General features: G+C 42.3%; 1 non-coding gene across 1 annotated transcript; it reads left to right on the forward strand.

Moving 5' to 3' along the window:
* Positions 1–228: 228 nt before the first annotated feature.
* Positions 229–302, forward strand: trnaa-ugc. The gene has a single exon. It is a non-coding gene; the product is annotated as a tRNA-Ala (tRNA).
* The last annotated feature ends 11,469 nt before the right edge of the window (positions 303–11,771 follow it).

Consider the following 11,771-nt stretch of genomic DNA (forward strand, 5'->3'; position numbering starts at 1 on the left):
AAAGGGGTCAGACTTTAATGACCATTGAAATCAATGCAGGAGGAGATTGACACTTTCTGCGCATTTTCAGTGGAAGATGTTCATCTGTGAACTGTCTGTTTTATTTTTCTAAAAGCGGTGGTTGATTAAAATTTGCATTCATCAACGTTGCTTCTAAAAACAAATTTCCGGGTTACCATGATCAAGTGATTAACGATATTTGGATGAAATTAAAGCTACACAAGCTTGGGCGCCGTGGCTTAGCTGGTTAAAGCATCTGTCTTGCAAACAGAAAGTCCTGGGTCCAAATCCCAGCGGTGACTATTCCTTGCTTAGATTGCTCATCGTTTCTACTTTTTGCAAGTGTTCCATTCGTGAATGCTGTTTCTCGTAAACATTTCATTCAGCCTGGTTTTTATTTTTTCTGCCTCTTTTTCGGTGTATGTAGTCACAAATGTAACCTTTTGTCATTTTGCCCTGCTGTTGAAAGTCCCTTAGCTTTTTCAGAACTAAGCGCCTCTTTCTGATCGTCTGCCGGTTCAGGTTTCTCCTGCACAGTCACGTCAAACAGAGTCATAGAGTCATAGAGTTGTACAGCATGGAAACAGACCCTTCAGTCCATGCCTACCAGATATCTCAACAAAATCTAGACCCACCTGCCAGCACCTGGCCCATATCTCTCCAAACCCTTCCTATTCATATACTCATCCAAATGCCTCTTACATGTTGCAATTGTACCGGCCTGCACCACATCCGCTGGCAGCTCATTCCATACACGTACCACCCTCTGTGTGAAAAGGTTGCCCCTTAGGTCTCTTTTATATCTTTCCCCTCTCACCTTAAACCTATGCCTCGAGTTCTGGACTCCCCAACCACAGGGAAAATACTTTGCCTATTTATCCTATCCATGCCCCTCATAATTTTGTAACCTCTCGAAGGTCACCCCTCAGTCTCTGATGCTCGAGGGAAAACAGCCCCAGCCTGTTCAGCCTCTCCCTGTAGCTCAGATCCTCCAACCCTGGCAACATCCTTGTAAATCTTTTCTGAACCTTTTCAAGTTTCACAACAGCTTTCCGATAGGAAGGAGTCCAGAATTGCACGCAATATTCCAACAGTGGCCTAACCAATGTCCTGTACAGCCACAACATGACCTCCAACTCGTGTACTCAATACTCTGACCAATAAAGGAAAGCATACCAAACGCCTTCTTCACTATCCTGTCTACCTGAGACTCCACTTTCAAGGAGCTATGAACCTTCACTCCAAGGTATCTTTGTTCAGCTACACTCCCTAGGACCTTCCCGTTAATTGTATAAGTCTTGCCACGATTTGCTTTCACAAATGCAGCTCCTCACATTTATCTAAATTAAATACCATCTGCAACGTCTCAGCCCATTGGCCCATCTGGTCCAGATCTATTTGTAATCTGAGGTAACTCTTTTAGCTGTCCACTACACCTCCAATTTTGGTGTCATCTGCAAACTTACCAACTGTAACCCTTATGCTCGCATCCAAATCATTGATGTAAATGACAAAAAGTAGAGGGCCCATCACCGATCCTTGTGGCACTCCACTAGTCACAGGCTTCCAGTCTGAAAAACTACCCTCCACCACCACCCTCTGTCTTCTCTGTTTGGGCCAGTTATGTATCCAAATGGCTAGTTCTAACTGTATTCCATGAGATCTAACCTTGCTAATCAGTCTCCCATGAGGAACTTTGTCGAACGCCTTAGTGAAGTCCATATAGATCACATCTACTGCTCTGCCCTCATCAATCTTCTTTGTTACTTCTTCAAAAAACTGAATCAAGTTTGTGAGTGTTTGGAAACTGAACCTAAATTCCTTCAGATTTCTCTTTACTTCTTGCTTCGTTCTGTGATTATGATGATGGGCTTTGGCTACCACGGAGTCTGGGAAAATACCAGATATTTCTTTTCAAGTCTTCAGTTTCGTAGTCTTCCTTGGGCTTCTCCACAACAAGGGGTGTTACTCCGACCTTGGATCCTACCAAATCATTCCCCAAAACAAACTCAATTCCTGGAACTGACACTCTGTCAATCACTCTCACTGTAAAGTTTCTAATCTTGAGTTAGCACTCCAATTTGATCTTACAGAAAGGAACGATAATTTACTGTTCATCTGTGACACAAATTACGACACTCTCGGGAAACCAATCAGAAAAAGTACATAGCTGAAAAATGTGTTGCTGGAAAAGCGGGAGGTCAGGCAGCATCCAAGGAGCAGGGAAATCGACGATTCGGACATAAGCCCTTTTTCAGGAGGTCTCTCTGCAGGTCTCTCACTGCACCCCCCAGGTCACTCTTGCTAGAAAAAGTGCATATTCAATCATGCATTGCGATCACCGAATATTTAGATTCTGTATTTTGAGTAACTTTTTGTCCTTCTCCCCCTTTTATTTATGAGTAAACTTTACCCGCAGAATTTACTTCTTGGCAGAGAATGTATTAACACCAAACCCAGATCCTGTCTATGCTTTGTATTCTTCTCCAGCTCCTCATCTCTTCTTGGGATCTCCTTTACAATCGTCACTAATGGTAGTGACTTATCTTGTTTTACCACATCTTCTGCCAAAGCGCCTGTCTTCAACAGCACTGTAACTTTACATTTCCCCTTTTACCACAGTGGAAATACCTGAGTCCTTTCCACTCTCTTGGTCTTCTTTTTCATTCTGTGGCAAATTCTTACCAGTGTTCTCTACTCTTGGTTTCATAGTGTCGGATCTCCCCTTCTTTCACTTCTACCCCTCACAGGTTGCAATTTGGCTGGAAGCTTCTCGTATTTACTCATCCCCTAATTCTGCTGTCCTTCTCACTTCCTGTGGTTTCTGTTCTTTCACGTGATTTCATACCATCTCTGAAGGTGAGCTTTTAAACAGGAAAATCTCTCCTAGAGGCTTAATCGTATTATCCTTTCCTAAATCCAGCACACATCGATCAATTAACAACATTTAATTCTTTTGGAATCAGCGTAAGTCTGACCTCGTTCCTTTTTTGTGTTTCTGAACCGCTGTCTTTGTGCTTCCGATACCAGTTGTAAGAATATAATATATCATGATTAACCTCTACACAATCTCTTGATCCCTTATCTGACAGTGCACTTAATACCTCACGAGCTCTGCCTCCCTGTTCATTCTGAACTAGCGTTACTCATAAATCCTTGGACTACTTCATCTGCTGAGCCAATCTTTCAAATGAAATTTCAAAAGAAGGTTTCAATATCTTTCTCATCAGACTTTGCCAGAATTTGGACATATTTGTAATTATCACAACCTTCTCTTTTAACCTCTATTCTGTAATCTTGACTTGACTGAGATACTCCCAACTTCTCAAGTTGAATTTCTAATTAGTTGCTCAGCTAAGAAACTTCTCTCTCTTCCTTTTTCTCTCTTTTTTTCTCAACCTCTTCGTCTCTCTTTTTCTGTCTCTCGCTCTCTTCCTTCTTTCTCGCTTTACTCAGCTAAGAACCTTTTATCTCTTTCAATTTCCTCCCTCTTTATTTTCTCATCCATTTTTTCTGCTACTGTAAGTATTTTTTCTCTCTCGACTGCACTTGTACATTTCGCTGATGTACCTAAGTAAGTGATTACCTCCCTTACAATTTCAGCTTTACATTTATTCTAGTTTGAACCCAAATCTAATTTATTTGCTAATTCTTAAAGTATGGTCTTTTTCCGACCTTCTCAAATTTTTTGGCAAATTTGAGAATCGTCTTCACATCCCAGAACCTCTTCAGAAATTTTAAGAGCCATTTCTCTCACTTTCAATTTCAACAATCACAAGTCATCAAACGTAAACAAATTGCCTCCTCTACGTTTTATTTGAAGACCGAGGGCACTAACCTCTAAATGTTAAATCCGCTGGCATTTTTCCCACAAGTATATTCAAACTTATCCAAACCAGTTCAAATCCCTGACGACACCCAAACTATTACGAAACGTGTTTAAGACCTTCCCTCGCCAATTGAAATCAGCGACACAAAAAGATGTAACCCGTGCAGTAATCTTAAAGTTCGAGAGGCCAGGAACTGTTTCAAAGATCACGATTTAAAGTAAAGTTAACAACTTTATTTTTGAAGTACAACGGAAGTTACTTTAACTAACAATTATTTCCAACTACTTTATCGAAACTACCTTTTGACTCCCCCTTCGACAATGCTAAATCAATAAAAGGGCCGATTAGGAATTACCAAAAATTAAAATTTCGAAATCAGCCTGCTGTCGAGTCTTTCCTTTATATCTTTCTCTGTCTTCTTTTCTTCTTCTGAGCGATCATATTTCACAGGACACTGATCGGTAAAGGTCATTTTATGAGAGCGATTTTTCGGGTAGTCTGTACATGCTGGTAGCTTGGCAGTTCTCCTGGTGTTACAGCACTAAACTATCGGATTGTATCATTGGCTTTTAAGATTGTTAATATACTAAATTAAAACTTGAAATGAGTTTTGTATTTTCGGGGTGTTATTTTAAGTAATAGAGCGAATTTAAATTTGTTTTGTCGTCTGCAGGCCACCCAACTGTTTCGAGCAAATGTTCCACTGTTACTTTATTCAGAACACCTGTTGTTGCGTCAGATAGTTGTGCGAGCTTTTGATTCGCTGAACAGTACTATACATACACATCTTCACACACGATTCTAGCCCAGAAAGGGACCTCTGTTGGATTTCTGGTGTTGTTCCTGGCATACACGTTTCAGTGTGTGCCTCTGTCATAGTTATGTAGGCAGACATCTGCGTTGTGGATGCATTATTGCGCATTCGAAACCCAATCCCACCAGCGTCTATTTTGATTTTTCTTTTAATGTGGGAACTTGCAACACAGTGCAGGATCAATTAAATGCAAGGTGACAGACAAAGGTGTGTGAAATTCTGAGGATTGAGTGACATTTGTACGTTGGTTAGAGACAACCTTGAATCAGGAGATTACGATGTAAAATTGTGTAGAGGTGAGTATCATTGAGGAAAGTAGTCACCAGCGGGTATTGTTTTCAAGCCCACTGACTATAACCACAACGTGAAATGAATCATCCAAGAAAAAAAAATATTGGGTGTGAGAGGTAAAGAATAGTAATAAAATTCGTGATTTAATTTTCTCTCTCTCAGTACCGACTCCATTGCAAAGAAATTTTAGAGAACCATAATTAATAAATCAAGTATGTCCGATGGCAAAATATTCATGGCATGGTTGATTTACAGGCTCATCAGTTGCATTTTTCCCCCTCGAAACCAGCTCTTTCATTATGAGCATTGACAAACGAGGCCATGGGGTAGCACGGTGGCACGGTGGTTCAGTGGTTAGTACTGCTGCTTTACCGTGTTACGCACTTGGGTTCAATTCCCTTCTTAGGCAGCTGCCTGTGTGGAATCTGAACATTCTCCCTCGGTCTGTGTGCGTTTACTATGGGTGCTCCTGATGTGCCGCTAGGTGAGTTGGTCATGCTAAATTACTTGCAGTGTTGAGGGAATGGGTCGGGTTGGCTTGCTCTTTGGAAGGTCAATGTGGGAGTGGTGGCCGAAGGGCCTATTTTTACACTGCAGGTTATCAAACCTAATGCGCAAGAACACCCAGCATCCTCTGCATTGTATTTCTTTCTCTTTATTGGACTTTTTCTAGATTTTAATTGTAGTCTGCCTTTTGACTCTTCCTACCAAAGTGCATGACCTCACACACCTGATGTGAAACTGCACCAGAGCTGAAAATATGTTGCTGGAAAAGCTCAGTAGGTCAAGCAGCATCCAAGGTACAGGAGAATCAGTTGAAAATGTGTTGCTGGAAAAGCGCAGTAGGTCAGGCAGCATCCAAGGAACAACTTGGATGCTGACTAACCTGCTGCGCGTTTCCAGCAACACATTTGCAGCTCTGATCTCCAGCATCTGCAGCCCTCACTTTATTCGTGAAACTGCGCCAGCCAAGTTTCCCCCACTCAATCAACCTACCGTCAGTACATGCCTCTGCAGATTACTCCGTCCCCAACACAACATGCCCTCCCAGCTAATGTGTATCTTCAGCAAACCTGAACAACTTCCACTCTGCACTTCCTCCAAGTTATGAATGCAGAGATGATTAAATGAAGCCCGATGATTAACAGTTCTACATTTCACTGATTATGTCTTTCTCACTTGAAAAATACAAATTAATCCCGACTGGTGGATTCTACTGCATAAACAATGTCAGGTTTATGCTCGTGATTTTACGTATCATCGTTGACTCCAACTTTGTACAATGAGCGTTTATATGGTGCCGAATAGAGTGGCTGCTAGAAATTCAAATACGCCTCATCCATCAGCTCTGCTTGTCACGCCAATGAAGAACTCTGGAAAATTGCGAAGTATGATTTTCCTTTCAAAAGTGATGCTGACAAAGTTAGACTGCATTTTTTCTAAGCTGTCTGTTTTTTCTTCCTTTACAATGCTCTCTCGCATTTTCGAAATGACAGAAATGGTGTTGGTATCGATGGAAGTAATTTGGCCCATCAAGAAAACTACACCTTTTAATGAAGTCATGGCTGATTTATTTAACCTTCAACTCCACTTTTATGCCATATCATCTTGACACTTTATTCCTTCATAACAAAATGTCTGTCCACCTCAGCCTTGATTATAACTAGTCTCGACAGCTCTCTCCTGTATAAAAATCCACAGATTTGCTACCCTCTGAAAGAAAGAATGTCTTCCTCTTCTGTGTCTTAAATGGGTAACCCCTTCCTCTGAGAATAGACCCTCTCGTCCTGTATTGTCCCGGGTGCAAATCAGAGCAGAACAAACACTTAAAGTTACGTATGCACTCACTGGCATCTTTCCATTTTTTTCTGTTTAAACGAACAGCACTGATTTACACATTAGGTTTGCCAATGACGAATCTGCTTCAAAAGCACTGATCGGTAAAGGTCATTTTAAGAGAGCGAGTTTTCGGCTAGTCTGTACATGCTGGTAGCTTGGCAGTTCTCCTGGTGTTACAGCACTAAAGCATCCAGTTGCTGGTTAAGGGCATTATCCAAATACAATGAGATCTTTATTTCTCGATCCATTAACACGTTCATGAATCTTTCTTCACATGGAAATCAATCCTTCCCATCAACTCTATCTTTCATCGATGTATGTAGTTCAATTCTCCCACTGGTCTCCCATGTCCTGAAGAAATAGAGCAAAGGAGGAAACATTGGGGTCATGGCTCAGACAAGACAGGCTACGAACTTGCCTTTCCTGTTGAAACCTCTACTCCATATGAAAAGTCAAGCACCAACGCCAAACGTGTCATTGTGGACAAGTAGTGAAGACAAAGGGTAACGAATCCATTGGTGCCGCGCGGTATAAGTTGAAATCTTGTTGACTACGTTTCATCAAAGTGTAACATTCGAATGATTTTCGGCAAAGCAAGTTCTTGCTCAAACTTTTAAAAAAAGTTTCAACAAACCAGGTTGTTCGCTTGAAAACATTGGGGAAAGTCGAGTTCTGAACCACAAATGTGCCACACTGAAAATGGTGGCTCTGTTTCACTTTCCCCAGATACATCTCGGCACGCCGATTTTCTGCTGTGTTCTCTGAATTATTTCTGCAAAAGTGCTACATTTAATGAAATATCTTCAATGTCTTCGCGCTCAGAACTGACCGTAGTCAGTGGCAACACTTCCTTCTGATCACCATAATGCCTATCCCAACCAGTCCTTCCCTCATCATTATTAGCAGTCCCAGGAAATCTCCATTTTACATTATTTGCTCCAATGAAAACAATCCCTGTCTCTGGAGTCTCTCCACAAAATGTATTTTTTTCATCCCGGGACATGGTGAAAGGCCAAGGTATAGGAAGAGATTCTGGGCAATCACTGTCTGTTGGCAGATCGAAAATTTTAAGCACGCAAACCAGAAAACCAAGACTCCATCTGCCTGCGTTTTTAGAAACGCTTTGGGAAGCGAAATTAGAGGGGAATGGAGCACGGCGAATTGTCCGACTGAACAGGGAGTGTCGACGCAAATTCAACGTTTTTCAGGGGCTGGGCCATTTTGACTCTGATGTTCTCGGGTCATGATCGGATCTGAGACGTTGAAAGGATTCTCGTTACTGCAACCCAGTATTTCAAACCAATCTCGGCTCCGGGACAATGAGAACGATCTGGAACAGCCAAGACATGGTAAGGCTCGAACGGAGACAGTTTGGGTTGGAAGAGAGCTGTTTCCCAGTGACAAGGATGTGTCTGCAGAGCGTAGGATCAGATTGTTCCCATGTCTGCACAATGAATGTCCTGGGCTTTACATCGGAAATGAAAAACAGTTTGAGGACAACTTTCATCCCGTGTGGGACAGGCGGAAGCTTGCATTTGCCAAAAGCCTGCTTTAGGGTATCGTCTAAGCAACTGTTTTGGTGGTCTCTGTGATGCAATTGGTCTGCGGTTTCTGCTTATGATTGAAAGGTTACTGATTCAAAAATGCCCAGGGACGGATTGCTTGTTGATCTCAGTCCATCTTTTTTTAAAAAAAAACTTTAAAAACCAGAAACTGTACAGTAATGGGGTCTGGAAAATATTCCCCAAATGGAAATCGTATTCAGCGCAGAAACAGCAACGGTGTTCCTGTTTCGTTTAACAGTTCGCATAAAGGGCTAGTGATGCTGGAAGTCTGAAATAAAAATAGAAATATCATGAGAAACTGAGCAGATTTGGTAGTACATATGGGAGAAACAGAGTTCTGATGATGTTCTGAAACGTTGTCCCTGTTTCTCTGTTGCAGATGCTCCCAGGCATGCTGAGCTTCTCTTGCAGATCCTGTTTTTGTGTTTAACTTAATGTCCATTTCAGTTAGACTTATCATGTACCGAGATTCAACCCTTTCGAAACCAATGCATGTATTGGATTAAAACAAAGGCCAATAATAATGCATCCCTCCTCAGCTGGAGTCGAAGAGAGACCTCGAAAGTAAATCTGGCACCTTAAGTCTGTACTCGTGGCTGAGTGGTTCCAGTGATCGACTAATTCCCCGCAAACGTTCATGTCTACTTCGGATAGTTGAGAGCTGAGATCCCATAGGACGGGGGTTTGCTTGTAGGACTATTTCAGCGTACTAACCATTTCATTTCCAAGCTCATCGCAAAGATTTTTATTGCCTGGAGATGTGGCTTGTGCTCCAACTAAAGCTGCCTTTTGTTGGAGAAAATTATGTGTGGGAGTGAAGGTTAAATGTTAGCATACGGAGCCAATATAATCCTGAGATTTCTGTGCCTTTCGGAGGATGTGTCTCTGTGTCTCCCCCTGTAGATTAAAATGAGGATGAGTTCCTTCATGAGATTTCAACACATTGTGACCATGTCAAACTTCAGTCCGATTCTTGTGTTCTTGAAGATCACAGGGAGAAAATCATTCAAATTTACCGTGATAACATCACAGCAGAAAAAAATAAGGTCAACTGCTGGAAACTGGCACTTGAATAGACGGGTTTCGAATAAGCCACACTGCATGGTTAGCCAAATGGTCTTTCACCTAGGATGTGAAATCTCTAAGACAGGGAGAAACTGATCTTCAGCTAAAATGTACCGAAATTAAAAACCAAAAACAGTGTAATTGAGAAAAGCTAACACAGCAACTGGCCCCTTCCCTCGTAGTCTGATGGTTCGCATTCAACATTTTCACGACTGTAGCCCGGGTTTGATTCTTGATCAAGAAATGGGAATTTTGCTCTGCAAATTTACCATCGTAACAAGGTTTCTGATCGTATTTCAGAACACAGAACAAGGAGCAAACAAAATTCCAGCACAGGGACAGTCATTTGGCTCTATGTGATCCAGATACTCTATCAAAAGATGTCGCCTGTTTCCTTCGGGTCTGTAGCCCTCCAGTCCTTGCCCATTCATGGTTCTATTTAGATATATGATCAATGATGCAATTGTGCCGTCTCAACAACCTCTGCTGGCTGCACATTACATTCACCCACCACCCTCTGTGTGAAGATCTTTCCATGCATATCTCTACTAAACTTTTCTTCTCTCACCTTGAAACTGTGATTTATCCCCACTCTGGGATAAATCCTCCTGCTATCCTCCCTGTCTGTAACTCATGATTTTTTAGACCTCAATCTGTTCTCCCCTCATCCTCTGTCTTCATAGAGTCATAGAGAAGCACAACACTGAAACAGACCCTTTGGTCCAAGTCTTCTATGCCGACCAGATATCCCAACCCCATCTAGTCCCACCTGCCAGCACCTGGCCATATCCCTACAAAACCTTCCTGTTCATTAACCCATCCAGATGCCTTTTAAATATTGCAATTGTAATACCTTCCACCACTTCATTTGGCAGCAAGTTGTCCCGTCGGTCTCTTTTATATCTTTCACCTCTCACCCTAAATCTATGCCCTCTAGTTCTGGACTCCCGCAAACCAGGGAAATGACTTTGTCTATTTACCTATCCATGCCCCTCATGACTTTATAAACCTCTATAAAGGTCACCCCTCCGCCTCCAACGCTCAAGGAAAACAGTCCCAGCCGATTCAACCTCGCCCTATCGCTCAAACCCTCCAAGCCTGACAACATCCTTGTAAATCTTTTCTGAAGACTAATTAATTATCATCTACTCAATCTCTTTTCATAGTTAGCGCCCCACCCCCATACCAGGAAACATCCTGGTGAAGCTCCTCTGCACAGTCTCCAAATCATGCACATCCTTACAGTAATGTAGGAACCAGATCTGTCCGCATATATTCCAATTGTAGCCGAACCAAAGTCTCATACAACTGGAATATGACCTGCCAATGACGGAAAGTATGCCGTATACCTTATTGACCATTCTATTGGCCTACGCTGTCACCTTCATGGAACACTGGACCTGAACACCTTAATCTCTCTGTACAGCAATTTCATGCAGCACTTTTCCATTTCCTGTATGAATTTGATCTACCAGAATGCATTTTCTCGCATTGAACTCCGTGTGTTATTTCTCTGTCTACATTCTCCTGTATTTTGTGACAATCCCCTTCATTATCTGCTGCTCCGCCAATTATAACGCCATCTATAAACTTACTAATCAGACTAGCTACACCTACGTCTAAATCATTTATGCATAGCACAAACAACAGTGCTCCCCGCACGGATCCCTGTGGAACACCATGGTTCCATTTTGAAGAACTCCCTTCCATTAACTCTGCTCCACTTCCTTTCTTTCTGTCTCCTTTTGCCCAACCAATTCATTATCCATCTAGCTGGTACACTCTGGACCCTATGAGACTTCTCCTTCTCCATCTGCCTTCCATGTGGAGCCAAGACCAACATCATACTAATTCCATGTATGAAATAAGTTGGTCCTTCCCTCATCAATCAACGTTGTCACATCCTTACCGAATTAAGAAGGAGGAAGTAAGCTAGATGCTACCCGGTTTTGTACCAAATGTTATTCAGGTTCGCATAAAATATACAACTGTGGATGCAGAAAATCTGAAACTAAAACCGGAAGTGAAAGAAAGCTTCCGCAGGTCTGACAGCACCTGTAGAATGAAACAGGGATAACGTTTCATTTCTGAAAAATGTGTTGCTGGAAAAGCGCAGCAGGTCAGGCAGCATCCAGGGAGCAAGAGAATCGATGTTTCGGGCAGAAGCCCGTTTTCAGGAAAGAGGAGGGTGTGCCAAGCAGGCTAAGATAAAAGGTAGAGAGAAGGGACTTGGGGGGAGGGGCGTTGAGAATGCGATAGGTGGAAGGATGTTAAAGTGAGGGTGTTAGGCCGGAGAGGGGGTGGGGGTGGAGAGGTCAGGAAGAAGATTGCAGGTCAAGAGGGCGGTGCTGAATCCGAGGGTTGGTT

Source organism: Chiloscyllium plagiosum, chromosome 8, assembly GCF_004010195.1.
Source record: "Chiloscyllium plagiosum isolate BGI_BamShark_2017 chromosome 8, ASM401019v2, whole genome shotgun sequence".
In the NCBI taxonomy this organism is placed as follows: domain Eukaryota; kingdom Metazoa; phylum Chordata; class Chondrichthyes; order Orectolobiformes; family Hemiscylliidae; genus Chiloscyllium; species Chiloscyllium plagiosum.